The following is a 23,287-nucleotide window of genomic DNA, read 5'->3' as shown; positions in this document are numbered from 1 at the left end:
TTTAAATACCAAAGTATATGTAGACCAGTATCAAAATAGGCAACAGCAATAAGAAAATGAAAATGACACTGAAGAGTAATGGCTGCTAAAAAAACAAAACAAAAAACAAACATGTTTTAGGCCTAGATGTTAAAAACATATTTTGTTAAAAACATTAAGAGACATCTTTTAGAAACAATACAAAAATGTAAAAACTTGCTGACTCCAAAGTAAACTTTTGAACAGTATATTCTATCAGTTTCCATAAACAAATAAATCCATCCACAGGTAGGCTACATTAACATTATAACCAAGAACAGTTGTCATATTAAACTTTTATATCTTCAGTAACATACAATTTTCTAAAAAAGAAAAAAAGAATGAATGATTTAAATGTACAAAATATGAATAGCACATTTCTTCTTTTTTAAGGAAGCCACCAAGAAGCTAAAACTTTATGACCACCTGCCTAATATGCAGTTGGTCCTCCACGTGCTGCCAAAACTGCCCGCCCCAGCAGCCCGACCTGCCGAGGCATGAACTCTACAAGACCCCTGAAGGTGTCCTGTGGGATCTGACATCAAGACATTAGCAGCAGATCCTTCAAGTCCTGTAGGTTGGAGCAGCCGTGGATTAAACTTGCTGGTCCAGCACATCCACAGATGCTCAATTGGTTTGAGATCTGGGGAATTTGGAGGCCAGGGCAACATCTCCAACTCTTCATCATGTTCCACAAACCATTCCTGAACAATGTGTACAGTGTGGCAGAGTGCATTATCCTGCTGAAAGAGGCCATTTCCACCAGGAAACACCATTGTCATGAAGGGGTGTACCTGGTCTGCAACAATGTTTAGGTAGGTGGCATGTGTGAAATTTATGTCCACATGAAAGGCCGGACCCAGGGTGATCATTAAAATTTTGTATGACTTGTGCGCCACAGTAGACCTTATGTTGGCTCGGACCAAACGGGTTGGCCTTCGTTGTCCTCGTGCATCAGTGAGCATTGGGCGTCCAACACCCTGACGCCAGTTTGTGGTTTGTCTTTCCTCGGACCACTGTTGGTAAATTCTCACCACTGCTGACCATGCGCAACCCACAAGCCTTGCTGTTTCAGAGATACTCTTACCCAGTCGCCTTGCCATAACAATTTTGGCTCAAAGTCACTCAGATCTTGATTCCTGCCCATTTCTTCTATATCTACACGTTGATTCAGAACTGATTGTTTGCTTACTATCAAACCTACCCAGACCTTAAAGGGATACTTCACCTCTGGGAAGATGAATATGTATTTAAAATAGGTCATTTAAGTAGAAGAAATGTGAAGAAATTTTTGAATTTGGAGCTTTCTAGACTGAGAAAAGCCAGAAAATGTATTTTTGGCTTATGTGGATGAAAGACAACAACTCCCAGAATGCACTTGCTTCGCTGCCTTAGGAGGCCACGCCTACCGGTAAGAGTGCGGAGTTGAAAACAACAAGGCTAGCAGCCTACGTGATGAGTTTGCCAGGGATTTACAGATCGCCCAAAATGTCTGGGATTCGGCTTTTGCGTTCTACAGTCGCCATTCATTCATTATGTTTACTGTGGTGAGCAGGACGAGGCTGAGGGCCGTGGGAGAACGGCGCGAGGCCGGTGGCGTCATTACTGAGACGCGCTGGGTCTCGCATCTCTCGGAGGAGCAGGAATTTTTTTAGCAATGGTAAAACGCACATCAACCGATCACTTGTTTAGCGTTCATGTAAACACTACATTCAGATTCACCAATCGGAATGAATTCAGCTAGATTGAAACAAAAGGTGTGCATGTAAACAATGAATGGCGACTGCAGAAAGCAAAAGCCGAATCCCGTACATTTTGAACGATCTCGCCCGCCGGACAAGTCTGGGGAAAGGAGGATGGTAACCCGTACTTACTCAGCTTTCTCCTACTACTCAGCTTTCTCCACAGAACAAGAGCCTGCTAGCTTAGCTTCCAAAGAAAGACGGCTGACACTGTGTACATTCTGTGAGTGAGATCCCACCCTCTATGGGCGGGCTGAAAACATGCGGAACAACGCCATCTACTGGCTGTAGTCTTTAGCCTCTGGCCAGAAAATCCTCCGATGACGCAAAATGACGATCATCGGAGGATTTTTTCCAGACAAAAAATACATAAATCTCTCGTCTCAGGGGGATATGAGGGTGGAAAGCATGGTAATTCGAAAATACTACAGGTTTTCTACTAATACAAAGCTTAATGCTAAATCCTGAAGTATCCCTTTAATATGTGGCCTTGTTCTAGGAGATGATCAATGATATTCGCTTCACCTGTGACTGGTCATAATGTTTTGGCTCATCAGTGTATACTGTATTATTTATTATTGATCAGTGATCTTTCCGATTAACCTTCCAGGTGCGTTAAAGAAAGTGATAGGGCTGGGCGGTATGACGGTATATATCGTTACCACGGTAGAAAATGTCAACCATAACAGATTTTTTTATTCCGTGATACCGCGACATGTAAATAAGTGGGCGTGGTTAACTCGCATGCATGAGACACTGAGATTTGTCAAAGAAACATGGAGAAAGCAGATCAAGAGGATCCACAAAGGAATTACGTTTTCTAAAGGGTTGTTGTTAACGTGATATTTTCGGGGGAAAGGCGCAGCAGTCAACTAGAGCAGTGCAGCACCCGTATACAGTTTAGAGGAGTGCACGATCGCAACGGGGAAAGCATGAAGCTTACTTGACAACAACAGTTCATATGTCAATATCGTAAGGGATAGAAATAACCTTAAATAATGTATAGTTATCTGCATCTTTCTGTCTCTTTATGTATAGTTACTTTTTAAACACGAAACTCGCATTCAGCATGACACGCGAGCGGTTGCCGTGGTAATGAACAACCTGCTTGTTAAAGCAAATGTATAATCCTGTATCTGAGGCAAAATTACTAAATATGCAGCGCGAGTTATTCTGAACTTGATGAACTTGACACTTCTGAACCTCTCTTGAAAAGCTTTAGGTGACGGGTTGCCAGATATCGCAAAAATAACCAACCAAGCTAATTTATTATGAATAGAATAGTTCAATATAAAATATTCAGATATTATAAACTGATTGATGAAGTAAAGCAATAACATGAGATTGAAAAATTATTCAGAAACACTTTATTTAAAGTTGAATTGCTATGAGTTGTATTTAATATCAACCAGTTGGGGGCAGTTCATCTAAAAGTTGATGAGAGTGTTTTGTTTATTATATTTAGCTATAAAAAATAGTTTACCAAAGAAATAATTTACCAAATAAAAGAAAAAGAAAATTCAAACAAAGTGAAGTACTTTTCATTTCTAAAGTATTTGGGTTTATTTATTATACAAAGCCCTTTTTGTCGATTTTTCGAGAATAACTACATATAATAACTATATCGTGAAATATATCGTTACCGTGAAATAAAATTAGTCATACCGTGAAACAGAATTTTGGTCATACCGCCCACCCCTAGAAAGTGAATTAATTGAATAGAATGTCTTTAATAATTTACATCTTACCATATAATTTAACCTTGAACATTCCTATAATGTCCATATTTAATGTTTACATTTATGACATTTCTCTATACTCATATAGATCGCCTATTTTGTTTCTGTTATACAAGACTGTTGAGGTTCAGAAAGGAAACACTGAGGTAGGCAGATATAACAGTGCAGTTATTTTGTGACACACATATTCACAGTTCTCCCACAAGTGGAGAGAATACCAGTCAGTCCTGCTCTGAGAAACCTCCAAATCCAAACTTTCTGTAGACTGTAGTGTTTGCTTTGGAAAAGACTTCACTTCTGAGTTTTAAATACATCTTACCTGACATATCCTGTGACCACAGCGACCTGCGAGGTGCAGGGCATGTTAGAAGTGTACGGAGTAGTGCTGACGTTGTAGGTGCTTAAAAGGCTTTGATGGGTGAGAGGAGCCATCAAAACCATCTAGGGCTTGTCTCTGGACATCACAAGGCTTTGGGGTGATATTTTAGTGGTATTTTATGACGTACAGGGCTTCAGCAAAGCCTGAGTGATCAGAAATGATAGCCAGTTCTTTTGGATCTACTGTAGCTGTTTTATTTGCTTGCTTTCTTGTCTTTTTCTTAGTGCTTTGTCTATTCAATATTTGTCACCTCAGAAGTCTTTATTATGTGTTAAACACATTTATGAGCCCTTAAGACTACTATTTGTCAACTGAAATCAAGCTTACATAGTGTGATCTTAGCATTAATGCTGTTATCATTGAGGAAACAGCAGATCAAGAAACAGTTTTCCCTAAGGCTCATGAGAACTTGCTGATGATAAAGTGTTAAATTGTATTTGCTCTCTTATGGTCAGGATAAGAAAGATGTGGGAGCTAGTCCTAAGGCGTGGCGTACATTTTTAATGTTGTTTTTATAGATAATGACAGTCCAGAAAGCCATCCTACAGGAAACATTAGTGGTGCTTTGGAATGATTTTATTTTAAATAATGCATGGTTAAAAATGAAACTTGGAATGGATCTAATTTAAATTTAAATGTGCTGCATGAAGAGTTTTAAAGAGAGTCCCAGAGGAGGACAAACGTTGCAGAAACACACATCAGTGGCATGTGGTCGTCCTCAATATTTTTTTGTGGTGTTTTTAATCCTGTATAAATTTGTGTTTTAGTTTTATTTTATGTTTAAATGGTTCTCACATGTGGAAGAGAATTTAACTTCACTACTATCAACAAGAAAATAATAGCCTAGGTTAAATTCAGGTGGATTGGGACACTTTTGGCCATTGAGACGACTGTCACATGACTGAAAACTATGAATTATCTATTATTATCTATTATCTATTACATCTATTATGTCACCACCTCTTCAGATCATTAGTCAACAAACTCCTTATAATATATTTTGCTTCAGATGTGACCAGAAGTTTGTTCATTATTCTGTTTATTTTGATGCATGAATCATTCATTTTTAGAACATCGTAGACAGGGTGTATTAGACTTTTCGCCCTGTGTGTTGCCATTATGCTTCAAAAAGTTCATAAAGAGATCATATATGAATCCATATGAATTAAGCGTATTAGTCCACATTTTCTGAAGAGACACGATTGCTTTATATGATGAACAGATTTAATATAGGCTTTTATTCACATATAGCTAAACATTAATCAACGCACTCATCAGATATGGTGAACGGAAGCTCAAGCATGGTTGCTTGACATGCGAGAACCAATGAGGTTCATTCTCGTGTTACGCAGCACATTTGAGCTTCCGCAAGAACCAATGAGGTTTGTTCTCATGCATCAAGCAAGCACGGTTGAGTTTCTGTTTATTGATTTGCTGATTAGTGTTTATATATGAATAAAAGCCTAAATTCAATCTGTTCATAATATAAAGAGATCGAGTCTTTTCAGAAAATTTTTGACTAAACCGCTTGATTCATATGGATTAGTTTTATGATCTATTTATGAACTTTTTGAATCGACTAAGTGGTATTTGCTTGGACAGTCAATGGAGGGGCAGAAATCTCAAAAATGTCATTAAAATATCTTAATTTGTGATTTGAAGATGAAAGGAAAGTCTTAGAGCTTTGGAATGATGTGAGGGTGAGTAATTGAGGTCGAGTAATTGATGCCAATTTTTGATCAGAAGTACCAGTAATAATAAAAATATTTGTATTTTTAACTAAATCCCATCTTCTTGCCATGAGGTCACAATTTGCCACATTTCCATTCCATTTCTTTGCTGTCTGGATTGCTGCAAGGCCCTCTGACATTCTTCTTGTCACATGTTTAACCGTGACCCATGTCCTTATCATCTACCTCTCTGGCACCGTGACGGATGAGGCCGCCTCTAATGATTCTGTCTCGTTCTGATCCCTACCATCCTTCCTTTCTTTATCCCCCCATCCTCCATTCACATCCCCCTATCTGCATAGGCTTTGGTCCTGGTTGGGAGTGAAAGGCCAGGTGGGATTAAAGTATCAGCAGCTGTCTGTGGTGTTTTCGGGACGGGCGGACGAGAGGTCTAAATCCCTGTCTTGGGAGACGGCGTGAGCGAGTAAACCTTCATCAGTCTCACTCTCGTTCTCAGCATCACTCCATCTGTTCCCTTGGCGATGGAGAGCAGTGACACGTAATGCTGAACGCAATTGTCTCGTCCTTTGTGCGTTCCGCATCCCTTGGTGGGGGATATTAGCCAGATGAAATGAGTAATTCATGTCTGTTGGCATTTTTGGGGGTTTAACGAAGAGGTAATGGGATGAATTTGTGATGGGGCGTTTCTGGTGTCCTTTGACTGCTCATAAGAGATGGAATTATTTAAGATTAATTGAGCTCAGTGTCACTTGGGTTGTGGAGGGCACTGCAAACATTGACATGCTTAATTAAAATCTGACAATCATTATTTGATGGAGAAAAGCTGAAATATAACCTGTCAAGGTTTTTTAGCCACTTTATTGATAGTAAATGTTTGGAAATGACAGGAAAAGATAGGGAGAATAGATTTGAACTTGTTGCCCACATGAGCAGCATAACTTAATGTGTTGTACTGTATGCATTAACTGTTTCTAACCATAAAATGTCTATATAATTTGTGTGTTGGGATGATTCTAGCCGAATTGTAATATATTGTCTAATTTAATTAAAAATAGTATAAAATGAATATTCATTCATTGGTTTTGCAGTAGATTACATTTAACTGTTTATTGCATGTGTTTTTAAAGATTACATTTGCTTTCATCTAACACTCACTTAGTTAATCTAATCTAAGTAATAATAGAGGAAAAACAAAGTTCTGTGAACTCTAGATGGCGCAGGCTAAAAGCTCCTTAACTCGATCTGCTTGCAATCAAATCATTCACTATAGGGCACTGCTGATTGGTTCCTGCTGTATCAGTAGCCAATGAGCTCGCTGCTCAACCTTCAAATACTTGGTCAGCATTTGCTGTAGCAGTGCAGTGCACTTTCAGAAACCCCTCAACTTCCCCAGCTCCACCTGTATAGATCTGCTACAGATAATTTGTGTATGCTATATTGTACAGAAGCAGCATGTCTTACTTGTTCACAGCAGTGTGTTGTGTACAATATGTAAGAATTTTTTGTTTTTTTTTGAAAGAAAGAAAGAAAGAAAGAAATGGATACTTGCATTCAGTAAGAACACATTAAACTGACAAAAGGCGCAGTAAAGATAACTGCCTTGGATACTTCTTTAAAAAACATTAAACACTTAATTTTGCCCCATTTTGAACTGTAGTGTAAGGTTTTGGACAAAATGAGGATAAGGGATGACAAAAGTTAAAAAATGTTGCTGAATTTCCTGCTTTATACTTAAGAGCAGAGATATGTTTCTTTCTCTACAAGCTCTGTATGTTTTTTTCTTTCTTCTGAGCTTCCAAGAAAACAAATTTTGTTCTTCAGTCAGTCCATCTGGGAAATGGAAATCAGCAACTGAACCCCAGGCAAAACAACAAGATGGCAATGTTTGTTGAGGAAGGCCTGTGTCATGTACATTTACATTCATGTTGTTGGCAGATGCTTTTAAGTGACTTAGCAGAAAAAGTACCAGTCAAGAGGTGACTTGTAGAGATGTTTCAGATGTAACTTGTGTGTCATTGACGTGAAGTTCTTTTTATGGAGAAATGTATTTTTACTTGGCACAAATTCAAAACTCCTCGCTAATATGCAAAGTAGTTTATTAGTATGCACACTACGCCTCGTTACTGATTGTGGGGGACATAATGACAAAATCAACAGGAGATTACCCTATTAAGCAGTGTGGTTCTGCTTAATAGCCATGCGTTTGATTTGGCCGGAGCCGTGCAGAATCGTTGGGACGTGCCCATGCCTGTTTCCGCCCGCTACGGTTGACGCCGCTACACTGAGAGGCGTTTGGCGTAGCAGGGTGTGGAAATACGTCTAATTAAAATCAAATACATTGTCAAGATCTGCGACAATGAGAGAGCCAGGAAAACACATAGTCATTTCCCAGAGACTCTCGTTCTGATAAGCATCTTATTAAAATGGAGGCCAATTTATCGTGCGTGTAATTTTTGCAAGCGCTTGTGTTGCGTGTATATCAGACTCTGTGAGGCAAGTATATCTATTGTCTTTAGAGATCATATCTTTGAATATATGACTCTGTATGCAGGCATGTGTCATTGCAAGCTTTGTAGACTTCGACTAAAATGGTTGCAAATGCAACAAAAAAAAAAAATGTGTGTGCATGACAATAATTTGAAATCTTTGTGTGTGTCCTTATGTGGTTTCGTCCTGTGTCATACTATTTAATGCACAAAACTATGAACACAGCAAGAGTCATGAAAAATGACTATTTTAAACCAGTTCTTTTTAATAAATCAGTAAGTTAGAACTTTTTGAATCAGACTCTGTTAGTGAATCGAGCTGTTACTCATGTTCACAACTGACTCCCTCAATATACTACTAAGTCTTTTTTCAGTAATGGGTGATCTGAAATGAACCGGCAACTGTTATGTTACTCTGACATATTTTAGGTTTATGAGACTTATGTTAGTCTAGTTACTGCCTAGTTCGTTTGACTAAGTAATTAAAGCTACTTGAAGGCCTCTTTATCACAGCACATACAGTAACTGTGACTTGTTAAAAGCTAAAGAAAGAACCATGTACTCCATAAACTGTAGCACTTCTGAGCAATCATCTTTGAGCGATCCTGTAATTTGTCAGCTAAAAAAGTCATTTCCTAAATGTTTTATTTTTGTCTGGAGCCCTAGGAATATTTGCGATAATGAGTCCTTGCGAACGCTGAAATGTGTAAATGACTCTGCTGCGAAAGTGGCACGCTTAATTGTTTTTTTCCATCATGATCTTCTCTGGTAGGAGTGTGGATGATGTTTATGTGATACGGATGGCAGCGTTGTGTTGAAGGCTCGGCCATCTGTGTGGTTCAGTCTCTCCGTTGTTTCTGCTAGCACCGCTAGCTGACGAGGCCTGCCACTCTCTCCCACGCACTGGATGTGCGAGAACGCGGCGCTGCAGTGAGTTCCCTCCGCCCTCTGTCAGTCAGACGCCTTCAAGGAAGGGCAAAAACAATAATAAACACTTCAGTGCGATGTGTGCCGTGATGTACACACACGCAAACTCACACGCTGCTGGCAATTACAGAGTCTCTTGTTTTTGTCTTTTCTGTGAGAACAGAACATAGATGGAAAAATGCATTTTGTTTTCTGAAGTAACCGAAGGTCCCCAGAGGGCATCACGTCGAAGCTTTTTCATGATGTTTGTTTGCTGTCGAGCGTGAGGGTCTGTTATTCCTGATCAGATGGGTAAAGAAAGACCATGATTTAGCCATGGAAATAAGTTAGAGGTGATGAAATGATGAAGCAGGAGAACGGTTCAGACGGGCCCCTGACAATTGCAGAATGGAGGTTGGGTAGACTTTCTTCAAAACAGATAGATCACTGAGGATCCTTTTAAAGGAAGAGTTTGCACAAAAATAGTTGCAAATACATGTACAATTATTTCTTCCATTCACTAAAAATCATATGATCATTAAGTTATGACAACATATGTTTTTACATTGCTTATTAATAAATAAAAAAATTGTAAGCTATATAGATCAAGGCTTGAAATTGCAACCATCTCTGCGACCTAAAAATATATTTGGGAGCATTTGTGCGAGTGCAAATAATGGTTGTGGTGCGACCTGTTTTAATTTCTCTACAAAACGTTCGCAAATTATTGCACAGTGTGTACCTTTTGTGCGCTGATACGCATTGGCCGGACCATCAGTCTATCCAACGTTACGTAACCAATCAAACTTCATCAGATTCATTCATTCATTACGTAACCAGGCAAACAAATCACGTTCATCAGGTTCGATTATTAAGGCTTTTAATTGCCAGGATGCTGGCGGACGTTCCGCTCTTCTGGCAGAGCTAAACGTCAAATTTGCTGGTGCTCCTAACTTTTTGAAGTTGGGAGCACCGGTGCTACCAAGTAAAAAAGTTAATTTCGAGCTCTGAAGATTCAACTTTTTTATTTTTTTTAAGTGACCCTATTATACTATTTTAATTTTCTCATAATATACATTTGCACATCACCACATTTTAATGATTCTCAAATGATTCGTCAGATGAATCAATCTCTCTAAATCCCTCCTTTCCGCGAGCTGCTCTGCTCTGATTGGCCAGACAGCTCAGTCTGTTGTGATTGGTCTACCGCATACAGCGCGTGTGTCGGTTTGAGGGGGTTCAAGTTTTATGGGCAATATGCTAATGTTTCGTCTTTATGTCACAACGAAACGGCTTATGACTCGTTTGAAAAATGATTCATTTCATTGACTTTGAGTCGACTCTTACTTTAAAAAAAATAACTTTATATACGATACACACACTAATTTTGCACTGTTTTCATTCACTTAGAGCTATGTTACACACTACATGAAAGGCAATTTTCAAAAATCCATAATAGGGGCACTTTAAGTCAGTTTAATGTAATTTCAGTTGAAATTACTTAAACATCCAAGTTGATTGTATTTAAAAATTTAAGGCAGTAACTTTTTTTTTATTTTTTTTACAGTGTCCTTTTCTAACAGAAGTGACCAGGAGGCTGTGAACTCTTCCCACCTCTTAAAGGGTTAGTTCACACACACACACACACACACACACACACACACACACACACACACACACACACACACACACACAAAGACAAAGAATTTACAGATGTTGTTCCAAGACCATATGACTTCCTTATTTCTTCCCTCTGTGGAACATAAAAGAGAAATGTCTCAGCATTTTTTGTGCATACAATGGAAGGTAGTGCGCTCCAATGTTGTTTGGTTCCCAACTATCTTCAACATATCTTCTTTTGTGTTCCTCAGAAGAAAGAAAGTCATGGTTTAGAACAGAAAACAATGAATGTTAGCCTAACTTTTGGGTGAACAATCCTTGTAATCTCTGTTCTTTAAACAATCAAGAATTTAGTCAGGATGCACATCATATTTTATTTCATGTGTGATTTAAAATGGGTTTGTAAAGGATAGAAGTACAGTCTTTTCAATAGATTTTACAGTTAGATCAAACTTGTTGGATTCACCTTGGTTTTGATTGTCCAGCTGATTTAAAATGAAATTCATGTTTCTATAATGAACAAAACATGGATTAAGAAATTTTCCCTTACAGCAAAATGCAAAACAATGCAGGTGCATTTTGAAATGTTTTGATTTATCTAGTGCTGTCACTAACGATTATTTTGGTAATCGAGTAATCAGATGATTATTTTGACGATTAATCGAGTAATCTGATAAAAAAAAAATTTGGTAATGGACTTAAACACATAACGAGGCAATAAGAATCGGTTCAAATAAAGTATCAAAAGCAAGTAATCATTTAGTTTTATTGAAAAAATGCTGTTAAAATGCATAATGTAATGTACATAATATAAACATAATCAACTTATGTACATTACATTATAACAAATGCCGGCAGAGGGCACCAACGGCATTTTTTTATAATGCAATGTTATAGTTGTTGTTGTTGTTGTTGTTACACTTTTTACAGCATGATCAAATCCTTGTTTAATATTGGCCAAAGAACATTTAATTCAAATGTCCACTTAATCTTAATTTTGCCTCTTCTTTACAATAGAAATAGGTGGACACCAAAACATGCAAATTCAGAGCGAGGGTTTAAACTTTTATTTTGAAATTTTGCAAAGAACATCAATATATTGAGGTATTCTCCTGTGTTGGCGTAGGTTTATAAATGATTTACGTTACACATCTTGTGAAATGGTGCACTTTGTGTTCCCAGATGAACGTTGTAAGCAACCCAAACTCAGCAAATGCAGAGGTGGAGTTTGTGAGCTGCTGAGACACGCTCCACGCATGTAAAGGATAACAGTGCAACACTTTGCTCTGAAACACAAAGCGCATCCCAAATGCATGTTATTGGAAACCCAAACAAACCGCACATGCAGAGACTGAGTTCATGTGGAGCAGCATTTACTGTGAACAGAGCCGCTCTATTTAATTGAATATAAATATCAATCTGCCAGAGTGGCTAGCGGGAGTGACTGTGTTACACGCCAGTGCTGAAATCCACCCTGAACCCCTGGTGGAGACATTGTTCATGCACCTCATTCTTTAAAATGTATTCTTTTGTGTTCTGCTGAAGAAAGTCATACAGTTTGAACCAACATGAGGATGAGTAAATGATGACAAATTTAAATTACATTTCAACATACTTTTCTTTTAAACAAGTGAAAAAAGTCAAACTGAGAATCATCAAACCTTCATTCTTCTCTACAGACTGTCAGGAGGCTACCTACAGGTTTCCTCCTTGAGTAGGCCATTAGAGGGGGACAGACACTTGTGTGTGTTTGTGTGTGGGGAGGTTGGTAGTAAATGTGTGTCAGTCTACAGCCACTGACTGCTCTGACAGGCCTGTGTGTGTCCATGCATGCATGCATGCTACCAAAAAAGCAACTGTCGCTACACAAAGATGATCCATTCAGTGAGCAGAGGTTCTGCTCCAGCCACTTTGCCACACACACTGATCATAGTCTGTGTGTGCATGTGTTAGGACATGGCATACACCAGTTGCCTTCTCTGTGAAAAGAGACAGTGTAATCGAGAAACCCAGTGCCACACAGACACAATGAGATCCAGAATTAAAGATCTTTAAAGGAATACTTCACCCCAAAATGAAAATTTCTGTCATTTACTCTCATCTCGTTCCAAACCACGCATGACTTAGGCTAATTTCTTCCATGCAACACAAAAGGCAAAAATCAGAAGACATTTTCACAGTGCTGTTTTCCATACAACAAAGGCATGTTGTAAGTGTGAGTAAAGGCAAAAATACTGAAATGGCATCATAAAAGCACTATAAAAATAGTCTATATGATGTGTGTCTTTAGAATTTCAATAGGTTTGTGCAAGGAACAGACTGAACAATCTGAAATAAGTCACAGTGAAGTCCATTAGTTCCTGTTTGACCAATATTGGATGAGCCAAGCTGAAATACTTGGGAGCACGAATGCACAAAATAAATTCTTGTCATACTAGTTTACGAGGAACAACATGAGGGTGAGTAAATGATGATTTTAAATGACTGAAGTGAACTATTCCTTTTTACAGATATGGATAGATACACTAGCGTTCTAAAGTTTGGGGTTGGTAATTATTACTTATGCACTAATATGCTGATTTTGTCTTCAATAAATATTTATTCTTATTATCAGTGTCAAATTTGTGCTGCTTAATATTTCTGCGGAAATGGCAATGCGTTATTTTTTCAGGATTCTGTGATAATTAGAAAGTTCAAAAGAACAGCATTTTTTTTAAAATTGAAATATTTTGTAACATTATAAATGTCTTTTCTGTCATTTAATTAATTTAATGCATACTTACTAAATAAAAGTATTCATTTCTTTAAAAAAATAGAACTGACCTCAAACCTTTGAACAACTATGTGTGTGTGTGTGTGTGTGTGTGTGTGTGTGTGTGTGTGTGTGTGTGTGTGTGTTTTTTATAATTTTATATATTATTTTAACTCGTCTATTGAGGCTAATAATTACTCTAGTTTCAATTCATTCTGATTGGACAAGCTGTTTTTGTAACCAGTGTAAAATTACTATATAAACATACACTGATGCAAACATTCTGTATTAATTTAAAAAAATATTGTTGGTAACACTTTATTTTGATGGTCCCTTTTGAACATGCTGTTGACTATAAGTAACTTTGCAACAATTTGTCAACTAACTTTAATTGGAGTATAAGTAGACTGTCTGCTTAATATCTGCAAACACTTTATTGTGATGGTCCTCCAACAGACACTCTACTGACTATAAGTAATTTTGCAACTACATGTCAACTTAATCTAACCCTAACCCTACCAGTCTACTAATACTTAACTAACACTCTAATGAGAGTTAGTAGACATGTAGGTGCAGCGTTACTTATAGTCAACAGAACGTGTTAAAGGGACCATCAAATTAAGTGAAACCATATTGTTTTATAAAAATTATTGTTTATCCTTCATTAATTTCACTTCACTGCTGTTGGCACCTTTGTGTAATAAAAGCAAAGTAAATCGAATGTGCTTTAGTTTTACCACATCTTCTAAACGCAATCCAACATGGTTTGCTGTAACGCACATCTTCTAGTGGCTTATATTGCTTCATTTTGTAAGAATGTCCTAAATCCGTGTTAGTTTCAGTTGAACTCTCTGTTATGTCATGCAGGTAAAAATGCTCTGTCTCCTGAAGTGAGTCGACAAAGTGCGTGTTCACTCCAAAAGAGGGCAGAAATTCAGCACTACTTTTCGCATCAATAGCACACAGTCATAATCACAGATTCAGGGAATGTTCTAGAGTACTCCTCCTCTGTGTGTCTGTAAGAATCAGCTGTTGTTATGGCTGGTGTGTGTTGTGTGAGCTGAGTTCCACGGCTGAGGGGAGAGGTGGAATGGGGCTCCCGCTGAGCCGACGGAGTCACACTTGCCCTTGTGACGCTTTCAGACGGCAAAAGAGAAGAGGCGAGATGAGACGCCATGGAGCGTCAAAGCTAAAGCCCCTTTGAAACCTTTCAGCTCGCTACAAAATTACGGCATGTGAGCACTTTGATCCGCAAACGGATGAGCGGCGGTCTTGCAGCGGGCCATCGCCCTGCATTACGCTCATCGCCCCTGCGTCTGACTCGCTCACTGAGCTGATCACCCGACAAATCGAAATCGGCTCAGCGCATGCCGAACAATTGCACCTTTCCATAATACAATGCAATTTTCCCTTCCTTGTCTCACCACATAGTTTCTGATGGATAAACATTACGGCAGACGCTTTACGCCCGTCTAATTCCTGCAATTAGTCCCTTCACCTTGGCCTCAAAATGAACACTATTGCATTTTGATTGCAAATACGTGGTACAGACTGACATTAAGGTGGAGGGAGGCTTGTTTTCGGTGGTGTTGAAGCTGTCTGTCAGGTTTCTCCACGGCGGACGGCTGGCGAGACGCAGGAAAGCTGTCAGCAGAGTGAGCAATGACTCACACTTTTGTTTGCCTGTTCGTTGCGGTGTTAAGCACGTAGAGTCGGGCAGCTGGAGTGAGGCCGTGTGCCCGTACATATACAAAGTCTCACATGGCAGAATCCCAGGGGTTTAATGGAGACCCATGACGGCAGAGGTGTGTGTGAGTTACGGGCCAATCGATTTGCATCCACCGCATAGGATTACATGGCCAGAGAGGATAAAGAGGAGAGGGAGGATAGAAGGAGGGTTCTGTGGACACTGTTGTAGAGGAGCAGCCTTTAGATACCAACATCTCATCCATCAATACACAAATACACAAGTGGAGCAGTTTGAAGGAGGTTTTGCGGGGAAGATTTGAATATGGAGCATAAAAGTTTGCATGCTTGCATTATTTTTACTACAGTTTGGAAGTTTAGAAATGTATATTTTAAATGTTTTTGAAAGAAGACTTATGCTCACCAAGGCTGCTTTTATTTTGATCAGAAATACAGTAATATTGTAAAGTATTATTACATATTATTTTCTATTTTAATTTAATTTATTCCTGTTTTGGCAAATCTGAATTTTCAGTCCTAAGTCAGAAATCATTCTAATATGCTGATTTAGTGCTCAAGAAACATTTATTATTATCAGTGTTGAAATGTTGTTGTTGTTTTTTTTTTTATATATAGGCTATATATATATATATTTTAGTGAAAACAGGATAGCTTTTCCAGGATTTTAAAAGAACATTTATTTGAAATAGAATTTCAAAGATCAAGATTAGTTTATTGCATCATTACTGAATTAAAAGTACACAATTCTTAAAAAAAGAGAAATCTTATTGACCCCAATTTTTTTAAACGTATGAATTGCATGCAAACACTATTTAAAACATTTAACCTGGAAATATATATGCACTTTTGTTGTATTTCATCAGATGAAATGAAAATTGACATTAATTATAAACATACTTTTAAGTACTTCCACTTGCCGTTAACCTAATGATTTCCATTAAACATATTTGACATGTTTTAATTGAGTCTTCTGAAATATTTCAGATCCATTTGACTTTTTCACCATCTGGAAGTTGGACCCGATTCGGGCGCGTTCACTGCCCCTCGGAGTCCAGCAATCATCAGTAATTAGGCTCAGATTGTATGACCACGGCCAAGGTCAGGCAGGGATAATGTTTCATGGATTGTACCAATTATAGCATTCGTTCCAAGGCTGGCACTTGAGCTCAACCTTGAGTCAAGCCGCGCAGTGGTTTTAACACGGGACATGTGTTCTCCGCTACACAGCTGCACTCTCCATTCACACACATCTGTCAGCTGACTTCAAATGGCCAAAGTCAAATGTTACCTTTTCATCAACTTGAGTAACTGCAGCCCCAGGAATGCGAGAGAATCTAGTCTGATACTCCTGCATGTTTACAGACCCATAAAACACAATTAAAAATTGTTTGTTTATTTATACCTTTTAATAAGACAGGATAAGAGAATGCAGGAGATTATGCAAAGAGAGGACATGACACATACTCTTAAAAATAAAGGTTGTTAATTGGCATCAATGGTTCCATGAAGAAAGTGGAAAAAAGGTTCTTTAGATTATTAAAATGCTCTTCACACTAAGAAAAAAAAGTTATTTTATGAACTTAAGTAAAAGTTTCTTTGGGGAATGGTTCTTCTCACTGCAAAAAAACGAATACGAACCTGCATCACCCATGACTACCATGGCTAAGTATTGTGCACTACACAATGCTCTTTAATAAGAGATTTGTGTGGACACTTTCTACAAAACATTAAGTCACTAGTAATGACTTATAGATAAAACAATGGTTTTCTCATTTTATGCAGATGAGTGTTCGGCTCAGTCTAACTGGATTGTGCTTTAACTTTGCGATTCAAATTGAATTTCCCTTTATTTAAACATACTACTTGTATAATGACCAGTGAATCATATATTGAAAAAAAAAAACTATATTTGATTACCAGTGGATGACTAAGATGCATTTGAGAGTTAGTGTAGTGGAACTTCAATATGGACGCCCTCCAGATATTGACCCTGCTTCTCTTAAGAGTACACACAGCTTTTAGTAGGCTATACACAAGACTTGGTAGATGCGCTCTTCTCCTCTGGCAGTTTCGCAATATTTTTGATGGCTGCCACCGGTTCTTTTCCCACTCTAAATTATTGATGGATCATGGAATAAGTGCTCCTGCAATGTCCCCTTTTAAAGTACAAAGATGTAGAAGACAGGCCAATGTGTAATCCATTTCTGTTTGAGCTAACCGATCAAACTATCGATTGTAGAATGCCACTTTAAAAGATTCGGCGACAGATGTGCAGTTGGGAGATGTGACAAAATCCTGCAGCCTGTCTGGCTGTGGTTATTCTATTACCTCCAGCAACTTTTCCCTGCCGTCAGATGTGAGATTTTTTTTTTTTTTTTTCTCCATAAACTAAAAAGAATGATGAAAAGATTGATGTAGTCTGTAAAAAGGAATTGATGATGCAATATCTCGTTTACTATAGAAAGAGACTATTAATGGCCCACTAATCCTCTCTGACAGCCAAATATCATTTGTTAGGGTTATATGGCTCTGTGATGCTGGAAAATATTTCATTTTAGATGAAACACAAGTTTTAGCCTTTAATTCCTCTGGAAGGAAATGCAAAAGGACAACTCCTGTGATTATATATAGATGCAGGTTACGGAAAGCAGCAGCACAGATCATTATGAAGTAAAATCTGGCTCACAGAATCAAGTGCCTAGCTAGATCTCCACATACACACTGTATCTGAAACGAACATCGGCATAGACAAGAATAGCTAGCAGTGATTTGTGATTGTGACGATGCACTCTTTATATTTGTGATGATAGGTTTCTGTCGAAACAAAGACAGTTTTTTTTTTATTACAGGAATAAGCCAGATAAATAAAGGACAGACATGATTATGGTATGACTGAACAAATGTATCCATGTAACAATAATTTAAGCATGGCAATATTCATTCTCTCCCTTTCTGTGCAAAACAAAAGGCTATACTATCAAAGGTTATTACTTCAATGTTTTTTCTCGAAGATGGAGAGGGATAGTTGTTTGTAAATTTCTATAATTAAGTTTTTTTTCATAAGAAATTAATGGGTTTACTTTAAATGTTACTCAGATTTATTAAATATTATATTGTATTGTTTAGTATTGTTTAGTATATAATATAATTTTATATATTATTTATTGATTTTTTCCTATATAAACAATACAATATTTAGTAGTCATGTATCTTAAAATAAATATTTAATTCTCAATGTTAATACATTTTTAGCTATTTTGAGAAGTAATAATAGTTTATGGACCCATAATATAATACCCATAATAATAAGTTCTAATCAAAATGAAATTATATCTTGACTAAACCCCTGTTGACTAGATGTAGATGGGGTAATTGCAATCTTCTGTCCAAAGATGGCACTGTCTAGCAAAATTATACTGGGCTAGCACTTCCCTCACACTTGCAGCTGCTTATAAAATAAGAGACAATTAAAAACAAATGTACTTGTAAATAGATTTAACATATTGTGAGGGAACCTTTAATTAACTGCTAAAAGAAATGCTGAATTTTTCTGTATTCTCACATGAGGTCAAAGGCATGGACTTCATAAAACATCATATCCCAAGATCTTCATCCATGCTGTTTTTGAAAATGCTTACAGTCTAGATCATATTTAGTGAATCACGTTATTTTTGAACAAAGTGATTGTGCCACAGTTTTTGTACGTTTTATGCCTTGCAAAAAAAAAGTGATTGCACACAAATGCTCAGTTTATTGTAAACAGATATTTTGATTTTAACAAATAATTAATCCCATTAAGGAAGCTGCAGTTAAATAGATAGATAACCCCATGACTACAGACAATATAGCCTTGAGACATATTGCACTAGGACTAGGCTATAACAGCGCACTGTAGCCAATACGGCGAGATTAGATATTGTTATTAAATCTAAATATGCAAATGCACATTTCTAATCACCTCAGTTGTGCATTTGTAAAATGACCATCTTTGAGAGAATGAAACAGTTAAAACATGCGACATGCAAATAGAGCCGGTCGTAAGTGAGTGCTAGCACAGGGGGCTGGGTTTAAACGCGCTGCTACTGTAACGCTGCTGGGCTTCGGTTCCTGTGCCAGTCTCGCGTAAAACCTTCATAGGAGAGCAATGAGCGCGCGCATGACGATCTAACGGAGAGCTGCTGATGAAAGGCGTGATGTCAAGCCGCTATCAGTGTCAGAGGACTGGGGGAATGTGCCGTGCACTTGGCATATGCGCTTGTGAATGACCATCCTCCCGGCATCGACAGATAAAGCGTTGCATTTTGCTGCATAGATCAGTTAGCCTAACGTTACCTGACGCCGCGCGGCGACCGTTCATTCATCATCTTGCATGCAAGAAATCTTCGAGGAATTGTGAGAAATTTGTTGAAGGTGCTATACCTTTGAAGCTTCGGCATTCATTCGGATGTGGATCTATCTGTCAAAACTGAGCTGAACGCAGAGGCATCTTTTGACTGAACATTAGATAGCATCCTCAGCTTTCTTCTGGATTGTAGGTGAGTGGACAAACGTGCTTCATGAATTCATTCAAGCCCAGAAATGCTTTTCCTGGGAGATGTGGCCAGGAATACTAATGCGTTCCGTGCAGCGTGTTAGAGGAAAGCGTAGAGAAAACAGATCATTCATGGTAAAATGCTCATACATCGCAAAGAAGTTGAGCAATATAATTAGGATAATGGGAATTAATTTGGTGGTTTTGCATTAGTCTATGTGGAAACGTTTGCTGCTGATGCTGGAAATCTCAATAAAACAAACCTTATCCTCACGGTCACGTTTCAACTTTGAACTTAATATGCAAGCCGCTAACGATAATGATTGTGTGTTTATTGAATTTTGCTGAATTTGAATTGTAGCCTATTTTCCCCGCATAAGAGAAGTTAATGATATTGTGTGTCTATAATTGAATTTTGTTGAATTTTAATTGTATTTTTCCCACACATGAGATCAAAATCAGAGATAAAACTACAATGTTTGCGAAAAACACGCAAATTTAAATGTTGGTCATCAATCTTCCTCATGCATATGCGCGCTCATAATTCATCAACCTTATTTTATTGATTTAATTTACGATCATTTAAACCTCTACCCTTCACTTTGCGCTCTCCTTGCGATCTTATCTGTAGCCTACTCCTGTAGCCTACGGAATCTTCCTCGATGTCCATTTAAATAGACATGACTAACACAGTCGCATAGCCTACTCAGTTTTGTGGGACGCTGCCTGTCAAAGAAGTTGATAGACGTTCAAAATGTGAAACAGATTGTTACCGAGTGCTCATAATTCAGCTCTTCTCACCTAAAACTCCGTTCCGTTCATCTGGACTACTAGCAGATGCACTCACAAATCTTAATTTCCCTCAACTCGCGGCTCTGACATCGGCTCTAAAGAAAATAAATGTTTCTTTAAGTAGAAAATCGGCCAGCATTTGCATGAGAATCACTGGCATCTGCTATGAAGGACAGGGATGATATTAATCGGTGTCTGACTAACACAATCAAACGGCGCTTTCTGTGAGGAAGATGAGGTGAATTCATCTCGAGCGTGACCTCTTCACATCATCGTTTTTATCTCCGAAACAGCGGTTTGACCCGAGACGGCAGGGTGAGAACGGCTCATTCAAGAACTGAAAGAGCGCATTGCTAGTGGAGAACGTCTAAATGATCACAGTTTCGAGGAGAATTCGATCCATATTTAATTTGAGATGAAGCAATAGAAGTCTTGAAAGTATGTCTTTTTCTGTTTCAACGGGGTTTTCAAACCTTTCAGTAACCGCAAAAGTTAGGTTACAAGTTCGTCAGTGTGCTAAATAAACGCTCAGTGAAATCGCGGTCGCCTGAGGAGGTAACCATAGCAACAGTAGGTTGCTTGAACGCGTTCCGATAAGATCAATATCGGACGGTGAGTCGACCATACGGTCATGAACAACACATTAAAAATGTAATTGGCTAGATCGTTCAGATATTTTACATAACTATGGTGGTTATACCTGTGGTTTGATAACTATACAAAATATTACTGACAGAAATTCAGCTTTAAAGAGCTAGTCAAATTCAGTCGCTGCTATCAAAGCTGAGGAAGCTTATACAATGCAGCTGGAATTAATGCAATATAACCTTTTAATTTTCTTCAAATTACACTTATTTGTCTGTTTGTCCTGAAAATTTGACACGAGACACCTACAAAGAGAACAACGATGATAATTATTTTCCATGGCTATGCATTTATGGTAGTTTAAAAGTTTATACGTTTCATATTTGATGTTTTAAGTAGCTCAGCTTTTGTTTTATAATCCTTTCAGTCATACAGAATCCTTTTATAAGTCAACATATCTTTGAATTTCAGTCTACATTCCACATTAAATCCAGTGGCATTTTGTAAGCCTTGGGGTCCTGCTTCCAAGTGGTGAGGTCATGCCCAAATTATGTAATTTTGACCAATTTAGTCATTTACAATTTTTTTTTATTTTTACATAAGGTGTTGCTCTGTCATGTTAATCAGCATGCGTTGTTATTTGGTATGCTATACAAAGTGAATTGATAATGGTAATTAATAATCAAGCTTGCAGTAGTATTTCCCGCTTTTATTGTAGTTACATGCTGAAATGGTATTGTACAATGCATGCTGACTGTGCAGATTTAAAAAAAAAACTCTCTGTTGGTATACCATACTTTAATTGGCTCATACTGGGGCCTCCCACATAGTGTCCCGTACACCAATGTTTTAAACATTTAGATAAGGGAGTCAAACCTTAGCAAATGACACTTAATGCTTTTAGATGAGCAGAGTATGATTACATGCTGTATTGTGTTCTGGTCGCTGCATGGCTTTGTAGTTTGTTCTCTTTGATAAGGCACTCAGAGACAGGGAAGGCTGTAGAGCATCTCCAGATCACAGGCTCTTTAATCAATAAGGTTAACTACACAAAGCCGAGAGGACAAGTCTCCACTGGGCGCACACCCATCAACTTTACCTGCTTCCTCCTTTCCCTTACCACGGTGGCTTCATGGGGTTTAATCGGAATTGCAAAGTGAATCAAGAACTGTCTTTGCCTTTCCTCCCAGCGTGAGCTTCCTAAGTTGGATTTGCATGTTCATTCTGATTGTCAAAAAGCCTCTAGCTTTCTTACATTGGGTTGCATGCTATTGATTTGACTATGTCAGTCAGGTGCATTAAGCGTTTCTTGAAGGGTAATTGGAGGGTATTATGTGCTTAAAGGAGGTTTGTTCCTCTGTCTTTAGCCGTTGGCTCTCAGATAGATGTATACGTTTGAGGGGAAGCTGAGGGTCGAATCTCAATGGGGTGGCCACAAGAGACCCATGCTGAGTGCTTATCCTGCTTGCCCCAGTTAAATGCCTTGCTCGAGTGTGTTAGTTTAGGGACCAATTTGGATGTGTGCTTGTATCTTCTTGGCTCGGATTTTTGAGGTCAGCAAGATTACCTTATCAGTACTTTCCGAGGAGATTCTGCAGCTGTGAAAACGGCAATGTAAAGATCCTAAAGTATGTGCTATCTCATCACTCATCTCTCCCATTGTCCACCAGGCATCTAATGTTTGCAGAAGAGCTCATCATTCTCTGTGGCTTTGACTGAACACTGGGATTAATTCTGTGATGGGTAATTGACCGTTCGCAAAGACCCGCCCCCCTTAGTTACTGTCGCTATGTCCGACAAGCTACGCCGTTCTCATGCCACACCATGTTCTCATGCAGTGAAAAATACATCGCGGAGTAGAGAGGAGACTGACAACACGCTGACAGACAGGACAGAGCAGGTTACTTTTCGGTTACGTTTGATATTAAACATATTAAACAAAGTCTCACCTTTCAAATTTGGTCATTTTTAAAAAGAAATTTTAACAATAAATACCGTTTTGTTGCTCTTTAATGTGCCGTGACAGATCGCTGTAGAGCATCAGTTAAAGCTGCTCGTGAACCGATCATCTCTTCCTTCTAGTTAATTTATAGCCTCAAATAAACATGAACAAACACAAAAAGGAATGTTGTTTTAACCACAGAAAGGCGTCAGTACACTCCGTTTTTCAAGTTCAAATCCTCCTATGTTAATCTACTAACTCTCCTGACTGCTTTGTCGGACAAAATGGCGGATGGCGAAGTATGATTGGTCAGATCACCTGTCAATCAAGCTCCCTGCGAAGGGTCAATTGCAACCAATCCCTCCAGCAAACTTTGAGTAGGCCCACATAGTTCCAT

General features: G+C 38.3%; 1 protein-coding gene across 1 annotated transcript in view; it reads left to right on the top strand.

Moving 5' to 3' along the window:
* The first annotated feature begins 19,189 nt into the window (after positions 1-19,189).
* plxna2 (plexin A2) overlaps positions 19,190-23,287 on the top strand; it is a 200,930-nt gene continuing 196,832 nt past the window's right edge. The window contains exon 1 of the mRNA XM_084099294.1: positions 19,190-19,575. The gene's annotated coding sequence lies outside the window, so the exon portion shown is untranslated. The remainder of the gene's footprint in view (positions 19,576-23,287) is intronic.

The sequence above is a fragment of the Abramis brama genome (assembly GCF_963993115.1).
Source record: "Abramis brama genome assembly, chromosome: 22".
NCBI classification, from domain to species: Eukaryota; Metazoa; Chordata; class Actinopteri; order Cypriniformes; family Leuciscidae; genus Abramis; species Abramis brama.
The sequence above is the reverse complement of the archived record's forward strand: the minus strand, read 5'-3'. Positions and strand labels throughout refer to the sequence as shown.